The following is a 21325-nucleotide window of genomic DNA, read 5'->3' on the forward strand; positions in this document are numbered from 1 at the left end:
AAACTACAATCACCCTGGAACTTACAAAAACCCACATAAATACCCATGTCACACCCTGACCTAACTAAAATAATAAAGAAAACAAAGAATACTAAGGCCAGGGCGTGACATAGCCCCCCCCTTAAGGTGCGAACTCCGGGCGCACCAGCACAAAGTCTAGGGGAGGGTCTGCGTGGGCATCTGACCACGGTGGCGGCTCAGGCTCAGGGCGAGGTCCCCACCCCACCATAGTCAATCCCAGCTTATATCTCCCCCTACAAATGACCACCCTCAATTACCCCCACTTAATCTTTTGGTAACATCGACACAAGGGGCAGCACCGGGATAGAGAATAGCTCAGACAGAGGGATAGCTCAGGACAGAGGGATAGCTCAGGATAGAGAGGTAGCTCAGGATAGAGAGGTAGCTCAGGATAGAGGGGCAACTCCGGACGAAAGGCAGCTCCGGACAGAGAGACAGCTCTGGACTGAGGGGCAGTTCTGGATAAATAGCCGCTCTGGGCTGAGGACAGCTCATGACTGGCTGACGGCTCTGGACGCTCTGGCTGGCTGACGGCTCTGGCAGATCCTGTCTGGTTGGCGGCTCTGGCAGATCCTGTCTGGTTGGCGGCTCTGGCAGATCCTGTCTGGTTGGCGGCTCTGGCAGATCCTGTCTGGTTGGCGGCTCTGGCAGATCCTGTCTGGTTGGCGGCTCTGGCAGATCCTGACTGACGAATGGCTCTAGCGGCTCCTGACTGACTAACGGCTCTGACGGCTCTGGACAGACGGGCGGCTCTACTGGCTCGGGACAGACGGATGGCTCAGACGGCGCTGGGGAGACGGTTGGCTCAGACGCGGCTGGGAGACGGATGGCTCAGACGGCGCTGGGAGACGGATGGCTCAGAGGAGACGGATGGCTCAGACTGATCCTGTCTGGCGAAGGCTTTAGCGCTCCTGTCTGGCGAAGGCTCTAGCGGCTCCTGTCTGGCGAAGGCTCTGTAGCTCATGCGACGGGCGGCTTTGCAGGCTCATGGCAGACGGGCGGCTTTGCAGGCTCATGCAGACGGCGGCTTTGAAGGCTCAATACAGACGGGCAGTTCAGTCACCGTTGGGCAGACGGCAGACTCTGGCCGGCTGAGGCGCACTGTAGGCCTGTGCGTGGTGCCGGAACTGGTGTTACCGGGCTGGGGACACGCACCTTCAGGCTTGTGCGGGGAGAAGGAACAGGCATACTGGACCCTGGAGACGCACATTAGGCCTAGTGCGTGGTGCCGGAACTGTGGTACCGGCTGGGGACACGCATCTCAGGGCTAGTGCGGGAACAACAACAGGGCACACTGAGTTCTCCAAAGCGCACTATATGCCTGGTGCGTGGTACCGGACTGAGGGCACGCACTTCAGGGCGAGTGCGGGGAGAAGGAACAGTGTGTACAGGACTCTGGAGACGCACAGGTGGCTTAGGTCGTGGTGCCGGAACGGAGCACCGAACTGGATACACGCACCATAGGAAGATGCGTGGAGGAGGAACAGGGCTCTGGAAACGCACTGGAAGCCTGGTGCGTGGTGAGGCACTGGTGGTACTGGGCTGGGGCGGGGAGGTAGCGCCGGAAATACCGGACCGTGCAGGCCGTACTGGCTCTCTGAGCATTGAGCCTGCCCAACCTTACTGGTTGAATGCTCCGGCGCCCGACCAGTGCGGGGAGGTGAATAACCCGCACCGGGCTATGTAGGCGAACCGGGACACCAGCGTAAGGCTGGGGCCATGTAAGCCGGCCCAAGAAGACGTACTGGTGGCCAGATATGTAGGGCCGGCTTCATGACATTTGGCTCAATGCCCAATCTAGCCATACCAGTTCGGGGAGGTGGAATAACCCGCACTGGGCTATGCACACCGTACAGGAGAACACCGTGGCGCTCTACTGCGTAACACGGCGTCTGCCCGTACTCCGCTCTCCACGGTTAGCCTGGAAGTGGGCGCAGGTCTCCTACCTGCCCTTGGCCCACTACCTCTTACCCCCCCCCCAAGAAATTTTTGGTAGTACTCACGGGCTTTTCAGGCTTCCAGCCACGTCTCCTTGCTGCCTCCTCATATCTCCGCCTCTCTGCCTTCGCTGCCTCCAGCTCAGCTCTTAGGGCGGCGATATTCTCCTGGTTGAGCCCATGGTCCCTTTCCATCCAATATTTCCTCCCATGTCCATGAGTCCTGGTTACTTTGCCGCTGTTGTTGTTCCGCTCATGCTGCTTGATCCAATGTTGGTGGGGAATTCTGTCACGATCGTGTGGAGAAGACGGAACCAAGACGCAACATGTGGAAAAAATAAGCCATCTTCTTTTATTATAGAAGAAGCAAAAACGAAACAAAACACTACAAACTACCAAAACAATAAACGACCGTGAAGCTAATAAACGTAGTGCACACACACAGGCTACAACGTTCAGGACAGTAGACGAATTCGATCTCTCCTGGGGCGGCTTTGAAGGCTCAATACAGACGGGCAGTTCAGTCACCGTTGGGCAGACGGCAGACTCTGGCCGGCTGAGGCGCACTGTAGGCCTGGTGCGTGGTGCCGGAACTGGTGTTACCGGGCTGGGGACACGCACCTTCAGGCTAGTGCGGGGAGAAGGAACAGGGCATACTGGACCCTGGAGACGCACATTAGGCCTAGTGCGTGGTGCCGGAACTGGTGGTACCGGGCTGGGGACACGCATCTCAGGGCTAGTGCGGGGAACAACAACAGGGCACACTGAGTTCTCAAAGCGCACTATATGCCTGGTGCGTGGTACCGGACTGAGGGCACGCACTTCAGGGCGAGTGCGGGGAGAAGGAACAGTGTGTACAGGACTCTGGAGACGCACAGGTGGCTTAGTGCGTGGTGCCGGAACTGGAGGCACCGAACTGGATACACGCACCATAGGAAGAGTGCGTGGAGGAGGAACAGGGCTCTGGAAACGCACTGGAAGCCTGGTGCGTGGTGTAGGCACTGGTGGTACTGGGCTGGGGCGGGGAGGTAGCGCCGGAAATACCGGACCGTGCAGGCGTACTGGCTCTCTTGAGCATTGAGCCTGCCCAACCTTACCTGGTTGAATGCTCCCGGTCGCCCGACCAGTGCGGGGAGGTGGAATAACCCGCACCGGGCTATGTAGGCGAACCGGGGACACCATGCGTAAGGCTGGTGCCATGTAAGCCGGCCCAAGAAGACGTACTGGTGGCCAGATATGTAGGGCCGGCTTCATGACATTTGGCTCAATGCCCAATCTAGCCATACCAGTTCGGGGAGGTGGAATAACCCGCACTGGGCTATGCACCCGTACAGGAGACACCGTGCGCTCTACTGCGTAACACGGCGTCTGCCCGTACTCCCGCTCTCCACGGTTAGCCTGGGAAGTGGGCGCAGGTCTCCTACCTGCCCTTGGCCCACTACCTCTTAGCCCCCCCCCCAAGAAATTTTTGGGTAGTACTCACGGGCTTTTCAGGCTTCCAGCCACGTCTCCTTGCTGCCTCCTCATATCTCCGCCTCTCTGCCTTCGCTGCCTCCAGCTCAGCTTTAGGGCGGCGATATTCTCCTGGTTGAGCCCATGGTCCCTTTCCATCCAATATTTCCTCCCATGTCCATGAGTCCTGGTTACTTTGCCGCTGTTGTTGGTTCCGCTCATGCTGCTTGATCCAATGTTGGTGGGGAATTCTGTCACGATCGTGTGGAGGAGAGACGGACCAAGACGCAACATGTGGAAAATAAGCCATCTTCTTTTATTATAGAAGAAGGCAAAACGAAACAAAACACTTACAAACTACCAAAACAATAAACGACCGTGAAGCTAATAAACGTAGTGCACACACACAGGCTACAAACGTTCAGACATAGACAATTCCCCACAACAAACTAAAGCCTATGGCTACCTTAAATATGGCTCCCAATCAGAGACAACAGAAACCAGCTGTCTCTAATTGGGAACCCATTCAGGCAACCATAGACTTTCCTAGACAACTACACACAACATAGACACTGCTAGACAACTATACTAAACATAAACCCAACTACTCTAAATAAACCCCCTAAACCTTACAATCACCCTGGACATTACAAAACCCACATAAATACCCATGTCACACCCTGACCTAACTAAAATAATAAAGAAAACAAAGAATACTAAGGCCAGGGCGTGACAGTGAGGGAGATAAAAGTCCAATCAGACCTTTATGGTAGAGTGGCCAGACAGTAGCCACTCCTCGGTAAAAGGCACATGACAGCCCACTTGTAGTTTGACAAAAGGCACCTAAAGGCTCTCAGACCCTGAGAAACAAGATTCTCTGGTCTGATGAAAGCAAGATTGAACTCGTTGGCATGAATGCCAAGAATCATGTCTGGAGGAAACCTGGCACCATCCCTAAGGTGAAGCATGGTGGTGGCAGCATCATGTTGTGGGGTTGTTTTTCAGCAGCAGGGACTGGGAGACTAGTTAGGATCGAGGCAAAGATTAATGGAGCAAAGTACAGAGAGATCCTTGATAAAAATCTGCTCCAGAGCACTCAGGACCTCAGACTTACCTTCCAACAGGACAACGACCCGAAGCACACAGCCAAGACAACTCAGGAGTGGCTTCGGGGACAAGTCTCTGAATGTCCTTGAGTGGCCCAGCCAGAGCCTGGACTTGAACCCGATCAAACATCTCTGGAGAAACCTGAAAATAGCTGTGCAGCAACGCTCCCCATCCAACCTGACAGAGCTTGAGAGGATCTGCAGAGAAGAATGGGAGAAACTCCCCAAATATGTGTGTGCCAAGTTTGTGGCGTCATACCCAAGAAGACTTGATGCTGTAATCGCTGCCAAAGGTGCATCAACAAAGGACTGAGTACTTACGTAAATGTGATATTTTTTTTTTTTTTTTATACATTTCCACAAATGTCTAAAAACCTGGTTTTGCTTTGTCATTATGGGGTATTGTGTGTATATTGATGAGGAAAACAATTTAATCAATGTTAGAATAAGGCTGTAACGTAACAAAATGTGGAAAAAGTCAATGGATCTGAATACTTTAGGCACTATATCTCTCTCATATTCCGAACCTCTTAAATAATTATTATTTCCTGTCTAGACAAAAAATAAATAACTTACCAGAAACAATTGGATCCACTTGATTTCCAGGTGAAATTTCTTGTTAAAATGTCACAACCTGGAATAGAAATGACAATTACATTTAAATGCCACTGAAGTATGTATTTGTGTGGATATATCCTCATAGCTTTGGTTTAAATGTCACAGTCTCTAAGCATTGTAATGCAGCAGGAAAAAAATACATCTGTGTAAGTGTCTTTCCAGTAAAGTATAGACTTAAAATGCCCATCTGAAAAATGAATTTCTCGCAAGTGTAGAGTCAAGGTTCAGAATGCATCCGGTCCAAAAATGAATATGTATGAACTTTCCAATTTGTAAGTCGCTCTGGATAAGAGCGTCTGCTAAATMACTTAAATGTAAATGTAAATGTAAAAAAATATCCACTGGGATTACAGTGAGCCATGTGGTGAATCATACTGTTGGAGATTCAGGCGACCCAAAGACTGGCATCACTCCCACTGTATGCTAAATGCATCCTAACTCAGTTCTACTGAAAAAATACTGTAGCTTGCTTCCTCCATTGTCCCAACAGGGAGACAGGGTTTTTTTCTGGATCAAAAAGGGTCTTCAGTGGTGGCCGTGGCAAGGGGCTTGTTTGGCCTGGCTGAATCTTAGAAAAAAAAATCTCTAATTTCTCCATGGAGAATTAAAATAAAATTAAGTTTGGACTTAAACGACCTGAAAAAACATAAAACCTTTTTTTCCTTTTTAATCGCTCAGGCGGCCTGCCCAAGGATTTCAATGGAAGCAAAATCCCTGGGAGAGAAAGAGAGAGTAAGTAATGCTAACAGCGCCAATAGTGACAGATGGGCATGGAGTGGCGATACACTCTGACTCTCCCACCTGAGAGGCACGAGTGAGGGATCTGTGTCACCACTGCTCCATCCTCCGGCGCATGTCCTCTCATTTTCTCTGACAGATCCTCCACTACAGTCAAACACATTCACTTTGAACTGCACCCTCTCCCACTCTTCTCCCTCTGAAAACACACATCAAGCTGTTTCTCACCAACTACAACCGCTAGCGATTCGCTAACACATCCCTGCACCACACTACACTGCACATACAACATGCTAACTGTTCCATATAGCCCAGTGACTTCACATTTTGGCACACGATGTTCAAAATATAAAGAATGCTCTTTTTTCATCAAATGAGAAAACTATTCAAGACGAACGCTAGACAATCACCAAACTGCTCACTGTGCCGTCAGGGGGATCCTCGCACATTTTTCCATATGGTTCGATGATAACGTGATAACCTCACGTTGGCAGGCTCCTAATTCCTTAAACAGACAGCAGTGCCTGCTGTCATTCATGGGCAATATTCACATGAAAATATCTGTAGCACGTATGCATGGTGCTAGTGTAGAGCAGACAAGGTGACCCATGGCCATGGCCAAAGATAGCTCCTTGTGCTGTGCATTTGTGTGCTACGCAAACATGTCAATGACCTTACGCCCATACAGACGGCAAAGCTCCCACTAAACCTATCCCACTCCCTCCTCCCCATTTCCAACCACCAAAACCTGATATCTGCACCTGTGGAGTCATAAACACTGCACTAGAACAGGGGAAAATAAAACCCTCTCTCCCTTCTGCCTTTTATTCTGGTCTACTGTACGAACATAGCTCACAGATATTTCAAGTCGTTCTCTCTAGCAAAAGGATTAGTGGCCTCAGAGACGCATAGAACGACAACTGTTGACAAATCCACACGATTAAACAGCTCAATACGCCTGAGGTATGAAAGGCCAAGTGTCCTCCAGGCACACTATACATTCAATAAGGACAAGGGTTAGCTGAGAATACTTGATTTCGGTGATCCGTGTGTGTTCTGGCTAGCCAGGGACAGGCAACAAGCAGTTGAAGGTTCAGGAGGGGTGGCAATCAGAAGGAGCTGCAAAGGGTGGGGTTAGAAGGGGGGGTCAGCTGGTCAAAGCAAACCTCTACAGTGAATTTCATGAGGCCAGCTTTCCTCTAAAAGGCTTTCCATCTTAATCCTCCAGCCAAATGGAGGTGTCTAACCTAACGCTTAGCCTATTGCTCTTTACATTGGTCGTCTTAGATACATTTGTTCAGTAATGTAAGCGGATGGTGCAGTCTGCAAAGGATTTATACAGGATTTACGTTATATATTATATTCCCTAATCGTCTCTCAGTCCACTGCTCACTGCTACTATAATAATATATCTCCCTGCCACTACTAGATCATTGAGAGCTGCAAACATTTATTATTTTAACAAATTAACTTACATAAGAACAATTACGGTGCTTGTGCAACTCAATAAATACCCTTTCAACTTTGAATAACCCATTTTTTTTAAATTCTGAATGTACAGACAAAGTACCTCACATATCAACATGGATACAGTGGCCTGATATCTTCAATAGGTTCAGACTGAGTACGAACGTATATCCAGATATACATTTTATCATCAGTATCTGTTTTGGCAAATGTACCAACATAATGCAATTTAGTCAGGACAGTAGAGTACACTTATATACTCTTTCATTATTCAATGGCCCCTTTTTGTTTTTGGCCATTATGGCTTTGCACATCTGATGACATTCATTTATATTCACTGCCAAGAAGGTCACGGGCGCTCTTGGGCTGCCACTTGACTTGGCAGCCACAGAAAGTGAGTCTACTCTTACCTATTCAGAAGATAATGAAACAATTACAATGTCTACTCTTCATTAAGGCAACACGTGTAACAAACTCTTTTGCCTTTGAACCTGGCTTTGGCTTGCCAACTTCGTCAGTGATCCAGCTGGCTTCAGATGGATTCTTGGCCAATGAATCAACTGTTCAACAAGTCTTTGCACTGCAATAGTGTCAGAAATGTAATGATCTGTATGAAAGTGGGAAGGGGCTCTCCCTTACTGTTGAGACCATTAATAAAAACTGCATCTCTTGACCAATGGGTAAAATAATATCTTAATTGTATAAAGAATCATGTAAAGAATCATCTAAGAATCATCTAAGAAAATCAATGGTCCAAACCTCATGTCCCTATAATAACCTGTTCAAAACTTATTGGAGTTTCTACCCTCATCAAGGACAACAACCCCACGAGCCACTGCCTGTTCACAACCGCTACCATCCAGAAGGTGAGGTCAGTACAGCTGGGAACGAGAGACTGAAAAACAGCTTCAATCTCAAGGCCATCCATTAAATAGCCATCACTAGCACATTAGAGGCTGCTGCCCTATATATATATATAGACTTGAAATAACTGGCCACTTTAAAAATTGGAACACTAGTCAATTGAATAATGTTTACATATTTTGCATTACTCATCTCATATGTATATACTGTATTCTATCCTATTCTGCCGTATCTTAGTCTATGCCGCTCTGACATTGCTCATCCAAATATTTATATATTCTTAATTCCATTCCTTTAGATTGTGTGTATTGTTAGATATTACTTGTTAGATATTACTGCACTGTTGGAGCTAGAAACACAAGCATTTCGCTACACCCGCAATAACATCTGATAAACACGTGTATGTGACAAATTCAATTTGATTTGATTTGTAGGATGGCCAGAAGTAGGGCGACTAAATCAATGGAGGCCAGAGAAAAAAATGGTCATGAAAATAGCATCACGTCAACCTGGCTGGATGCTGGGAAAGAATTAAGGCTACAGGACAGGCTTACCATTGAACTTCTCATATTTCTCAAATACGGACGACATAAAACAATAAAGATGTAGAATAGATATACATTTTGAGACATGACGTGGTATTTTCATATTGTAATATATGATGTTCATATTAATGCAAAGTTCCTGTTCTTTTTCATAGTTTTCTCACAAAAAAACATGTGTATCTCTGTTAAATGTCAATGAGCGTACCCCAAGCTTCTTATTTTCAAAGCCTTTTACATTTAATTCGGCTCATTTCATGCTAATTTAACTATTTGCGACCCGCGGAAACAACTTTGAAGACGACGAACACAAAATTGTCACGTTCCTGACCTGTTTTCTCTTGTTTTTGTTTGTGTTTAGTTGGTCAGGGCGTGAGTGTGGGTGGGCATTTCTATGTTATGTGTTTCTATGTTGGTAAATGGGTGACCTGATATGGTTCTCAATTAGAGGCAGGTGGTTTTCATCTCRTCTGATTGAGAACCATATTAAGGTAGGTGGTTTCACATTGTTAGTTTGTGGGTGATTGTCTTCCGTGTCTGTGTATGTTGCGCCACACGGGACTGTTTCGGTTTGTTTGTGCGTTCGTTCGTTTGTGTAGTCATTTTCCTGTTCGTGCGTTCTTCGTTGTTATGTAAGTTCTCATGTCCAGGTCTGTCTACATCGTTTTGTTATTTTGTATCAATTCAAGTGTTCTTCGTGTTTTCGGTTTTGTTTAATAAATTACTATGTCCTATCACAATGCTGCGCTTTGGTCCAATCCCTACTCCTCCTCTTCGGATGAAGAGGAGGAGGAAAGCCGTTACAAAAATGTAAAATCCTAAAAAGTTTTGGTGATAAAGCTGCACCGCTCTGTGAACAGAGCTCGGTGCATATTGTCGGGTGTATTAGGTTAAGAAATCCTACTTTTTAGATATAATGTTAATGATTTGTTAGAGAAAGACCCCGCTGAACAATTCAGAACATTAAAAATGTCTTGGTAAAATGTATTTTCCAACATAAGGAAGTGAAATGTCATCACCAAAGCATGTTTTCACCCACTCTGGGCAGAGTCACCTGAATTCATTGCGGGTGCATTGAAATCAGAAAACACTGTTGGCACTCATATCTGTTACTCCCTTCAGGGGCACTGTTTATATTAGCAAAGGCAACTAACGCACTATACATTTAATACCTGGAATAAGCAGTCAATCCCTTGTCAACCCATAAACCTGTAATGCCTCCCATCTTTAGAGGCTCCGAAAGCTCTTTAAAAGGATAGTTCAGGATTTTGGCAATGACGCCATTCGGAAAGTATTCAGACCCCTTGAATTTTTCCACATTTTGTTACGTTACAGCCTTAATCTAAAATGGATTTTAAAAAAGTGAAATATCACATTTACATAAGTATTCAGACCCTTTTCTCAGTACTTTGTTGAAGCACCTTATGCAGCGATTACAGCCTTGAGTCTTCTTGGGTTTGACGCTACAAGCTTGTCACACCTGTATTTGGGGAGTTTCTCCTATTCTTCTCTGCAGATCCTCTGAAGCTTTGTCGGGTTGGATGGGGAGCATCGCTGCACAGCTATTTTCAGGTCTCTCCAGAGATGTTCAATTGGGTTCAAGTCCGGGCTCTGGCTGGGCCACTCAAGGACATTCAAAAACTTGTCCCGAAGCCACTCCTGCGTTGTCTTGGCTGTGTGCTTAGGGTTGTTGTCCTGTTGGAAGGTTGAACATTCACCCCAGTCTGAGGTCCTGAGCACTCTTCATCAAGGATCTCTCTGTACTTTGCTCCATTCATCTTTACTTCGATCCTGACTAGTCTCCCAGTCTCTGCCGCTGAAAAACATCCCCACAGCCAGATTCTGCCACCACCATGCTTCACCTAAGGGAAAAAAGGCACCTAAGGGTTTCCTCCATATGTGACGCTTGACATTCAGGCCAACGAGTTCAATCTTGGTTTCATCAGACCAGAAAATCTTGATTCTCATGGTCAGAGTCCTTTAGGTGCCTTTTGGAAAACTCCAAGTGGGCTGTCATTTTCCTTTTACTGAGGAGTGGCTTCCGTCTGGCCACTCCACCATAAAGGCCTGATTGGTGGAGTGCTGCAGAGATGGTTGTCCTTCTGGAAGGTTCTCCCATCTCCACAGACAAACTCTGGAGCTCTGTCAGAGTGACCATCGGGTTCTTGGTCACCTCCCTGACCAAGGCCTTATCCCCCGATTGCTCAGTTTGGACGGGCTGCCAGTTCTAGGAAGAGTCTTGGTGGTTCCAAACTTCTTCCATTCAAGAATGATAGAGGCCACTGTGTTCTTGGGGACCTTCAACACTGCAGAAATATTTTGGTACCCTTCCCCAGATCTGTGCCTCGACACAATCCTGTCTCGGAGCTCTACGGACAATTCCTTCGACCTCATGGCTTGGTTTTTGCTCTGAGAGGCACTGTTAACTGTGGGACATTATATAGACAAATGTGTGTCTTTCCAAATCATATCCAACCCAAATGTGGGGGGGGGGAAATCAAGGAGTCTGAATACTTCTCTAGTCAGCTGAACTCGTGGATACCATTTTTATGTCTCTGCTTCCAGTATGAAGGAAGTTAACGGTAGTTCTGCGAGCCATTCGTAACTAGCTTAGCAGCTCCTAAGCTCTCGAACTACTAAACTTTTCATGGACAAGAGGCAAAAGGGGTTTTCATAACTACGTACCTTTTAAGTGTTTTTGATTTGAAACATTCAGTAAGTGAGTGTACATTTGAAGGAATTTCAGGGCCACATTTTACACCCGTAGGGAAATACCTGAAAAGTGCAAACATGAATTCAGCAGCAGCATCTACAGACTTAAACAACAACTCAACCCCTGATCTCTACCCACAGCTCAGGGTCAGGGGTCAGCAGTGCATTGTGAAGCCCTGATAATTCCAACAAACTGTAGTCGCTGTCGTCCAGAGCTGTCGCCGATATCAAATGTTGGTTTCGCACACACTAACGGTACCCTTTTAAAGCAGTGCACAGCGGCTATGGCTGTTTGGTGTTGCCTTGCATTAGATTGTCATGCTATTCCCTACGCTAAGGTAGCAAAGGGCTGTTGACATGCCTCTCAGAGAGGGATAAATATGCACAGCCTGGCCAGATAAGGTCAGCTGTGGACTGGTAGGGTTCAAACCGTCAGTGGCCCAGGCCTCCCGTGCCCTCCATTTTACACAAACAGGAGGACAGCAGGAAGGATTTAAGAGTTCACTCTGCGGTAAACGGCTAATAACGTTCCAACCTCCCGTTCAGGGTCAGTCAAGCCTCTTATTGCTATCTGCGGGGGAGGTCGACTAGCAGCGATACTTCAATCCCTGGGTCGTCTGTCACTTCTTTTGCAAGCTGTTTCTCCCTGGCGCTTTCCGTAGCGTTGTGCGGGCGGCTCACCGTGTGTCTGTGTGTGACTGGGTGGTGTGCGTGCTGGGTGTGTATCTCTGTGTGTGTGTGTGTGAGTTAGGAGAGCAGTGAAAGGAGAGAGCAGCACATCTTATAAGCTAAGTCAACAACATTATATCTGCCTCATTTGTTTAGGCAAAGATAGTAGTTAGCAGGGTTAACAGTGAAAGGGGAGATTGGGAAATGCCTCTCAGTGTGGAAACCCTGTCATTCAAGTATACTGTAATTTCCATTCCTACATGGATGGTTGCGCACACTGATAATACCATGCTTAACAATATTTCAGGCTGACACAGATGGCCAGCAATGGATGAATGTATGTATGGCCTAACAGTAGACAGTATAACAATATAAACACAGTAGAGAACAGAAATGTAGTCCTTAAATACCTAACCGGCTCAACTATAACAACAAAACCTTGGCTGAATGGAACCTGAACCACACAGATAATGCAGCCTGTGTCTGAAGCAGCTTGACTGTGGTCGTTACTATAAACACCTGTCTTCAGTGTGGGATGACAAGTGGGAGCTAGTCATGCTGTCGTAAGGCTGATGGATAAGAAGGCATGGTTTTAAATGTAGGTAGCCTATACCATATCCTCCTTTCCACTCATTCCAGCCAAAACGAAATAAAAAACAAATGGGCCTCTCTCTGGACGCTAACTTAAAGTAACAGTATACCTGGATGTTTCTGGCAAAGCAATTTCGCTCTAATATACAGCTATCAGTTTTCCCTCATATAAGACTTTCCCAGAGGAGCCAAAGTCACTGAGTCAGTTAAGCGAGGCCTCACCAGAGTAGCCAAGCCAAAACCAACCCCCAGAGAGAGTTTGCCAAACCTCACTCTTTAATCATAGCCTTCTGTTTGCATATTATGGAAATCGGTGGAGCTATATTAATCTATGGGTGTAAATCACGAAGAGCATGCGGTGCAGGGTAAACAAGCGCCATGGGGGGTATGCAAATGACGACTCACTCTGACACAGATAAGTTGCTGGCTTGGAACATTAAATACAATCAGGTCCATAATTATTGACACCCTTACTAAAGATGATAAAAAAATACGGTATAAAATAGATAATACAAATACTGAGCTATATTGTACGCTATAAAAATTTGGGGAAATTATAGTATTTTATACTAATAAAATTGCTGAAGTAATACAAAAATTCTCAAAAGATAGGGGTCAAAATGATTGGCACCCCTGTTTTCAATACTCCGGGACACTCCCCTTGCGAGGATAACGTCACTGAGCCTTTATCAAAACATTTTTATGAGATTGGAGAACATATTGGGATGGATCTCAGACCATACCTCCATACAGCATATTGAGGACATTTTGAGGTACTTTTCTGCATATGCTTCCGATTTTTAACGCCAAATGCACCACTGGTGTGCGTGGCCAAAGATCTCTATTTTCATGTCATCTGACCATAGCACCGCCTGGAGTTTGATAAACAGCATTGGCACTTGGATTGGAACCGATGCTATGGTCAGATGACATGAAGAGGCTATTCCATTCGGTTCTAGTCCATTTGTTTTCTAACAATAATACATCAATTACTTGGCGAGTATTTATGTTATTTCATTACCCCTCTTGAACTAAAACCAACATCTTTGTGTTTTAAAGTCACTTTAATCTATGAGTGGCCGGTTGCTGTGCATAGTTTATTGAGCTGCGCATAGTTTATAAGTGCTAAGCTGTAGCGAACACACACACACACACACACACTCACACACACACTAACCGAGCCAATGTGTAGATTAATCAGCTGGGGTCTGTCAAAAATGGGGCCCATCCTTCGCAGGCAGGGCAAGCCAAATAACTCTCCCTGCACTTTCTCTGCACTCTCCAATGCCCAGAGAGAGAGAAACGTAGAGAAAGATTGAGGGAAAGAGAGAGAGAGGGAGAGAGAAAGAAAGAAAGACATTAAAAAAATTGTCTGGGTTCTGTATAAGCACTTTTGTGACATCTGCTGACGTAAAAAGTGGTTTAGAAATACATTTGATTTGATCAAAAAGGGGCTTAAGTGGTGGGCGTGGCAGGGGGCGTGGCAGGAAGCACGTTCGGCCCATCAGCGTGGCAGAATTTTCGAGTCGATTTTAGAGGCCCCATCTTGGAGGTGTAGAGACATTTTTGCATTTTTAAGCCGATTTCCTACAATTCTATACATTTCTCCAAGGAGCTGAGAGACAATGTTGCAGTTTTAAAGCACATTTCCTGCAATTCTACATATTTTTCCATGCAGCTGAGAGAAAGTATTGCAGTTTTAAAGCTAATTTCCTGTGATCCTATGCATTTTGTCATGGCTAATACAATGGGCTTTTGCTCAAACATTATAAACAAAAAAATCTATATTGTTAAATTCATTGTTTTCTTTTAAAAAATGTATTATCCCTGTCTATCCTTTATTTTGGTGATGGTTAGTTCTGAAAGATATATATTTTTTAACTATATATATATATATATATATGTAGTTTCCTGTGTGTATCAAGAATGGTCCCCCAACCAAGGGACATCCAGCCAACTTGACACAACTGTGGGAAGCACTGGAGTCAACATGCGCCAGGATCCCTGTGGAACGCTTTTGACGTCTTGTAAAGTCCCCGACGAATTGAGGCTGTTCTGAGGGCAAATAGGAGTGCATCTCAATATTAGTACACTCAGTGTACAGGTCCATTATCTTTTCTACATATTTTATAGCTGGTTTTAGTCGCTTAAGTTTACTCTGAAAGCGTTTTTCCATCCCCAGAATGTATTTCAGGATGGACTTAGGCGCAGTGTGGATTTAGGAGAAAAAATTCCTGAAAGAAAAAGAAAGAAGAGAAAGCCAGAGATCCTGGTACGGTCGGATAGCACTCTGACACCCTTTTCAGAAAAAGGAATGCCTGACCTAATTCTCTGCCTTTCCCATTCCCTCTCAGTTCTGTGTTACAGAGGAAAGAGAGTATCTGGCTGTTATAGACGGCCATTGCAGAGATGGACAAGTAGATCTTGTGATTTGTGTTTATTGTCCCTTACAAGAAAACAGCTGATGAGAAGTCGGTTGTGTTGACATCCTCAGAATAGCCCATGCCTGAACTGTGAGCGTGTGCACATCCTCAAATCCAGATCAATAATCAGTTATTTCATTGGAACATTCACACACACACACGCGTGCACACACGCGCACACACACACGCACGCACACACAATCTCTCTGGGGCCACACGGCCAGCCTTGGCCCATAGAGTACTCCAGATGTGGAATGCAGGGACGCACAGGGAACAGTTGGACACATCCCAACATGGACAAGGGTCAAGGACTCAACCGAGGCAAGGTGGAAATGGAGTATCTGTTTGGAACGTGTCCCACGAGCCAACTCTACTGTACCGATTTGCTCCTCGGTCATTGAGTTCAACTCAATTTACAGGCTCTTAGGGCAAGAACAGCTGTACAGAAGACAGTTATCTATATTAACACTTGTTGTCCAAGTTGTCGAAACGTGTGTGTGTGTGTGTGTGTGTGTGTGTGTGTGTGTGTGTGTGTGTGTGTGTGTGTGTGTGTGTGTGTGTGTGTGTGTGTGTGTGTGTGTGTGTGTGTGTGTGTGTGTGTGTGTGTGTGTGTGTGTGTGTGTGTGAGGGGTGTAAGAGTGCTGCTTACAAATGCATGGAGGACTATCTGTACTTGTATGTATGCATTCATATGGGTGTGTGTACTCTGTCCCGGTCAGTGAGTCTATTGCTCTAAAAGTCTGGTCACGTGCAGTAATCACAGATCCATTGCATCATGAGGATAATGTTTCCTCACACCAGGGAACTATAGAGAGATATTCACATGATCCTGAACTCTGCCCTTTCATATGAGTACATAAACACCGACACAGCCAGCTGCACTTAAACATATGTCAAAATCTTAAAGGCGTACTGTACATTGATGCATAACACCGTCCAAAATGCACAAGTACACACCTAATAGACTCTAGAGGGTTTTTAATTACTGTTCACAAAACAATGTCCATACAGGCTAGAACACTTTACAATGGAAGAAGACACCGGTAGCTTTCCTTGCTAGCCGACAGCTAAAGCTAATATCAATTAACTACCCTAGTACTTTGTTTGTGTTAATATGCAAACCATCATGCAAAATATACTTATTTCAAAGCTGTTTGCCACCAAAAACTTTATTCATTCACTTATTCTCTCTCACGTCTCTCACAAATACTATCTAGTATTGCCTCAGCGAACTGATTGCCTTGTGAATGACATCATTACTGGTTAAAGAGACAGCGCACATTTTTTATAAAGAAAGCTCCTTCTAGGCTTGGGCAGTATACCGTATATACTGTATACCGGGGTACTTGGAAAAAGCCACAGGATGGTTTTTCAATACCGTCAAAATGATTTCTTTGAAGATTTTCAATAATTGTGAATATTTGTAGATACTTTTTAAAGTTATTACCAGCAGTGCAATAACTTAGGAGATAAAGAAGATTGCGTTCTTCATTTCACCTGTCACATTATTTTAAATGATGAAGTTTACCGTAGTTCCCCCAGAACAGTTGAGCCACTCACGTGTTGGTTTGTAAATAGCACAACAGGAGAACGCGAGCTGGTGAGTCCATAGCGTTCTATATCGATCAGCGAGTCTCTGTTGTGCAGCGCACATGAGTTGATGAAGTTACACTTGAATGCAATTTACTTCTAAATGTTTGCTATCAGATACATTATTTATACAACAGCCTGTTGAAACCACTTCAAATTAGTGGAATCGGCTATTTCAGCCACACCCGTTGCTGACCAGGTGTATAAAATCAAGCACACAGCCATGCAATCGCCATAGACAAACATTGGCAGTAGAATAGCCTTACTGAAGAGCTCAGTGACTTGCAATGTGGCACCGTCATAGGATGCCACCTTTCCAACAAGTCAGTTTGTGAAAATTCGACCCTGCTAGCGCTGCCCTGGTCAACTGTTATAAGTTCTGTTATTGTGAAGTGGAAACGTCTAGAAGCAATAATGTCTCAGCCGCGAAGTGGTAGGCCACACAATCTCACAAAATGGGACAGCCGAGTGCTGAAGTGCGTAGCCCATAAAAATTGTCTGTCCTCGGTTGCAATACGCACAACCAATTTCTTAACTGCATCTGAAAGCAATATCAGCACAAGAACTGTTAGTTGGGAGCGTCATGAAATGGGTTTCCATGGCCGAGCAGCCTCACACAAGCCTAAGATCACCATGCACAATGCCAAGCGTCGACTGGAGTGGTGTAAAAATCAATGCCATGGGACTCTGGAGCAGTGGAAATGCTTTCTCTGGAGTGATGAATCTCGCTTCACCATCTGGCAGTCCGACATTCAAATCTGGGTTTGGCCGATGCCAGGAGAACGCTACCTGCCCCAATGTATAGTGCCAATTGTAAAGTTGGAATAATGGTCTGGGGCTGTTTTTCATGGTTTCGGGCTAGGCCGCTTAGTTCAAGTGAACGGGAAATCTTAACGTTATAGCATACAATGACATTCTAGACGATTCTCTGCTTCCAACTTGCAACAGTTTGGAGAAGGCCCTTTCCTGTTTCAGCATGACAGTTCCGTGGTGCAAAGCGTGGTCCATACAAAAATTATTGGTCGAGGTCGGTGTGAAAGAACTTGACAGGCCTGCACAGGCCCTGCCCTCAACCCCATTGAACACCTTTGGGATGAATTGGAACGCCGACTGCGAGTCTGACCTCACTAATGCTCTTGTGGCTGAATGGAAGCAATTCCCCGCAGCAATGTTCCAAAACCTAGTGGAAAGCCTTCCCAGAAGAGTGGAGGCTGTTATAGCAGCAAAGGGGGGGACCAACTCCATATTAATGCCCATGATTTTGGAATGAGATGTTCAACGAGAAGGTGTCCACATACTTTTGGTCATCTTATAATGGCTTTGTGCCAGAAGTCAAAGAGCTCTGGATGAGTTATCTGTACAGCTGCCATTTTTCCTTGTGCTTACTAGTAGCGTTCTACTCCTTTCTGCTCTGTGTACTACACATGCTGCTCTTCCTCAGAAAAGCATGCATCACAACTTTGTTCATTTGTGCAATTTCTCTAGTTCACTTTCGCTTGAAAATGTCCACACTCACTGAAAATGACATTCGGTAGAGACTAGCTATGCTTATATAACTTTATGAGTTGGATTTGCCTGTTTTTGCAATTTGTTTATGTTTGTTTTCGCTCGTTAACATTTAGCTAACATTGTCTACGTGATTTCGCTATTAGTTTGTGCTAATTTTGTTAGCATTCTGGTGTGCTATGCCGGTAATACCATAAATCGCAGTATAAGAGAAGGATGGTATGACAATATGAAAATCTGGATACCGCCCAAGCCTAGCTACTTCTATGCAAATTTTGTTTATCAGTACAATGAAATAAGTCCCAAATAGAAGGGAAACAGATTGTTTGTCATCTGTAGTCCCATGAAATCACCTAAAACAAGCTCAGTAACTCAATGCATGCACACACTCTTTTTGAAAGTGCATTCACCTGTATTGTGGATAGGCCTAGGCGACATCTTGATTTACCCAATTTATCAATAGAGATTTACCATTCAAATAAATGATTACCATTATGTAGTTCCTCTTTAAGGAATACCTAGGATAGGATAAAGTAATCCTCCTAACCCCACCCCTCCCCCTTAAAAGAGTTAGATGCACTATTGTAAAGTGGTTGTTCCACTGGATTTCATAAGGTGAATGCACCAATTTGTAAGTCGCTCTGGATAAGAGCGTCTGCTAAATGACTTAAATGTAAATGTAAATGTAGTTAGATTGTTTTTTTTACCAAAGTCAAATTGATTGTATGACTGTATAATTGACTCATTAATGCATACATGGCAGTCTCTGAAAAAATGTTGATGTACAGAAATTCAAACTCAAAAGATGCCCAAAGATTGAACAGAGCAGTAGCTGATTTCATATTTTTGGATCAAGGTCCATTCTGTGACTTTGGCTAATATTCCTTCTTTTTTGCCGTATCGGTATCGTTTTTGGTATTGAGTATCGTGATAGTATCGTGTATTGTGATACTAGACCTGGAATAGGTCAAAATTCTGGTATCGTGACAACACTACCCTACATTGGGCTCCCAAGTGGCGCAGCGGTCTAAGGCACGGCATCTCAGTGCTAGAGGTGTCACTACAGACCCTGGTTCGATTCCAGGCTGTATCACAACCGGCTGTGATTGGGAGTCCCATAGGGCGGCGCACAATTGGACCAGCGTTTTCCGGGTTGGGGTTTTGCCTAGTTAAATAAAGGAAAAATAAAAATAAATAAAACATTGCTCCAAACTGGTAGCTCATGTTTTTGTGCATTAATTAGGTTGTAAATAACTTATTGGTGTTGTACAGAGTTCTTCTTCGAAAGCGAGATCAATGACGGTCATGTAATGACACGGCACTCTATAAATATATGAAAGAATTGTCAACAAGCTGTCGGCTAATGGGCATCCTGATAAATCCAAATCAAATCAAACAGTCCTCAGGGGTTGACATAAATTAATTTCTAATCGTTTCGTTCTGAATAGAACCATATTTTTTCTCTCTTCCCGTTACACTGTTCTGACAACAAAATAAAGTTCTGAACCGGTTGTAACCCCCCAAAAATGTACGGTTTACATTGTTCCTTTCTGTTCCTTTTTAAAGCTGCAATATGTAACTTTTTGGGTGACCCAACAAAATTCAGATAGAAATGTGAGTTATAGATCTGTCATTCTCATTAAAAGCCTAAGAAGCGGTAGATCTGTTTTATGTGCCCTAGTTCCATGCCTTCCATTTTTTAGTTACTTTTTTTGCGTCTTTAGCTTTCGGTTTTGTACACCAGCTTCAAACAGCTGAAAATACAATATTTTTGGTTATGGAAAATATATTTCATAGCGGTGTAGATGGTACAATGATTCTCTACATTATACTTACTTGTTTGGTCAAATAAACTGAAATTAGGAACTATTACAATTTTAGCAACCAGGAAATGGCAGGGCAATTTCTGCATAGTGCATCTTTAAACCTCTGAAATATCCCCCAAAAAATGTACATTTAGCTTGACAGTAAATTACTTCAGCAACCAGTGCTGATAGAGCAGCTTGCTGTGGATCGGGCACGTGATTTAATCTGTATAGGAAAGTTGTTTAGAGCAAATGCTATTTTAAGGGGGAGGAGAGAGCGAGAGAGGGTGGAGGAAGCTTGCCTTGAAGCGCTGGGCATCTTCTTATGACATGTATTATCTGAATTAGGCCCACAGAATTACACCTATGGAGGAGCGGCTTCTATTGAGGAACTTTGAATGTCTTTGGTTTAATGTTGGACCAGAGCAACTGTTAGCTAGCTAGCCAACTAACAAACTTGTGTGTGAAGAGAATTAACTAGAATTAGAATTAATAACACATCTTACTTTTTTGTAGTTAATAAATCCAATGTGAAACAACTAGCAGTGAAAAAGTCAACCCATTCTTCTCTAATTAAACATCTCTTCCTAATTTCTGAATTACACTTGTAATATCGTCAGTAGGCTATAGTAACCTATGTAGGCTATAGTAACCTAGTAACCTAGGAAAAGATTTCCAGCTGGCAGGCAGAGGCTGGAATAAGATTCTGAGTGACAGAGTGAGGGCTTTGCATAGGCACTTTGCTGCGATTTTTGTGGGACTGGAAAAAAATGCCCAGAACATAAAATAATGTTATTAACCAGTTCCCATGCTTTTAAAATAACGGTTACGTTCTGGAACAGTATAGATCGCTTTCGTTTTCGGTTCGGGTTCTGTACCTCCAATAATTGTTGTAATTATTTTCCTTTTTTTTTTTTATTCTGTTCCCTGAACCGGTTCCAACCCTTGACAGTCACGGTGTGTCACAGTCAAAGACACGGACGGTGAAGTTTCTAGTTGTTGGTAATAGTATACTGGCGAACAACAATCTCTATTTCTGGATGGGAAAAGTGCTAATTGTTTAAATGCATCCACACCCATGAGGACACAATGGGAATTCACACAGACAAACAACCATACACCCAAACGCCGTACGGCGATACAAACACACACACACACACACACACACACACACACACACACACACACAACACACAACACACACACACACACACACACACACACACACACACACACACACACACACACACACACACACACACACCACAACACACACACACACAC

At 44.7% G+C, this 21325-nt stretch overlaps 1 protein-coding gene across 2 annotated transcripts in view; it reads right to left on the bottom strand.

Moving 5' to 3' along the window:
• Positions 1–21325, bottom strand: part of LOC111977797 (thyroid hormone receptor alpha) — a 215548-nt gene that overhangs the window by 180060 nt on the left and 14163 nt on the right. Inside the window, exon 2 of one of the 2 annotated variants that reach the window (XM_024007469.2) lies at positions 5093–5150. The exons of the other annotated variant lie outside the window; for it this stretch is intronic. The gene's annotated coding sequence lies outside the window, so the exon portion shown is untranslated. The remainder of the gene's footprint in view (positions 1–5092; positions 5151–21325) is intronic. 2 annotated transcript variants of the gene reach the window in all.

The sequence above is a fragment of the Salvelinus sp. IW2-2015 genome, linkage group LG18 (genome assembly GCF_002910315.2).
Source record: "Salvelinus sp. IW2-2015 linkage group LG18, ASM291031v2, whole genome shotgun sequence".
Taxonomy (NCBI): Eukaryota; Metazoa; Chordata; class Actinopteri; order Salmoniformes; family Salmonidae; genus Salvelinus; species Salvelinus sp. IW2-2015.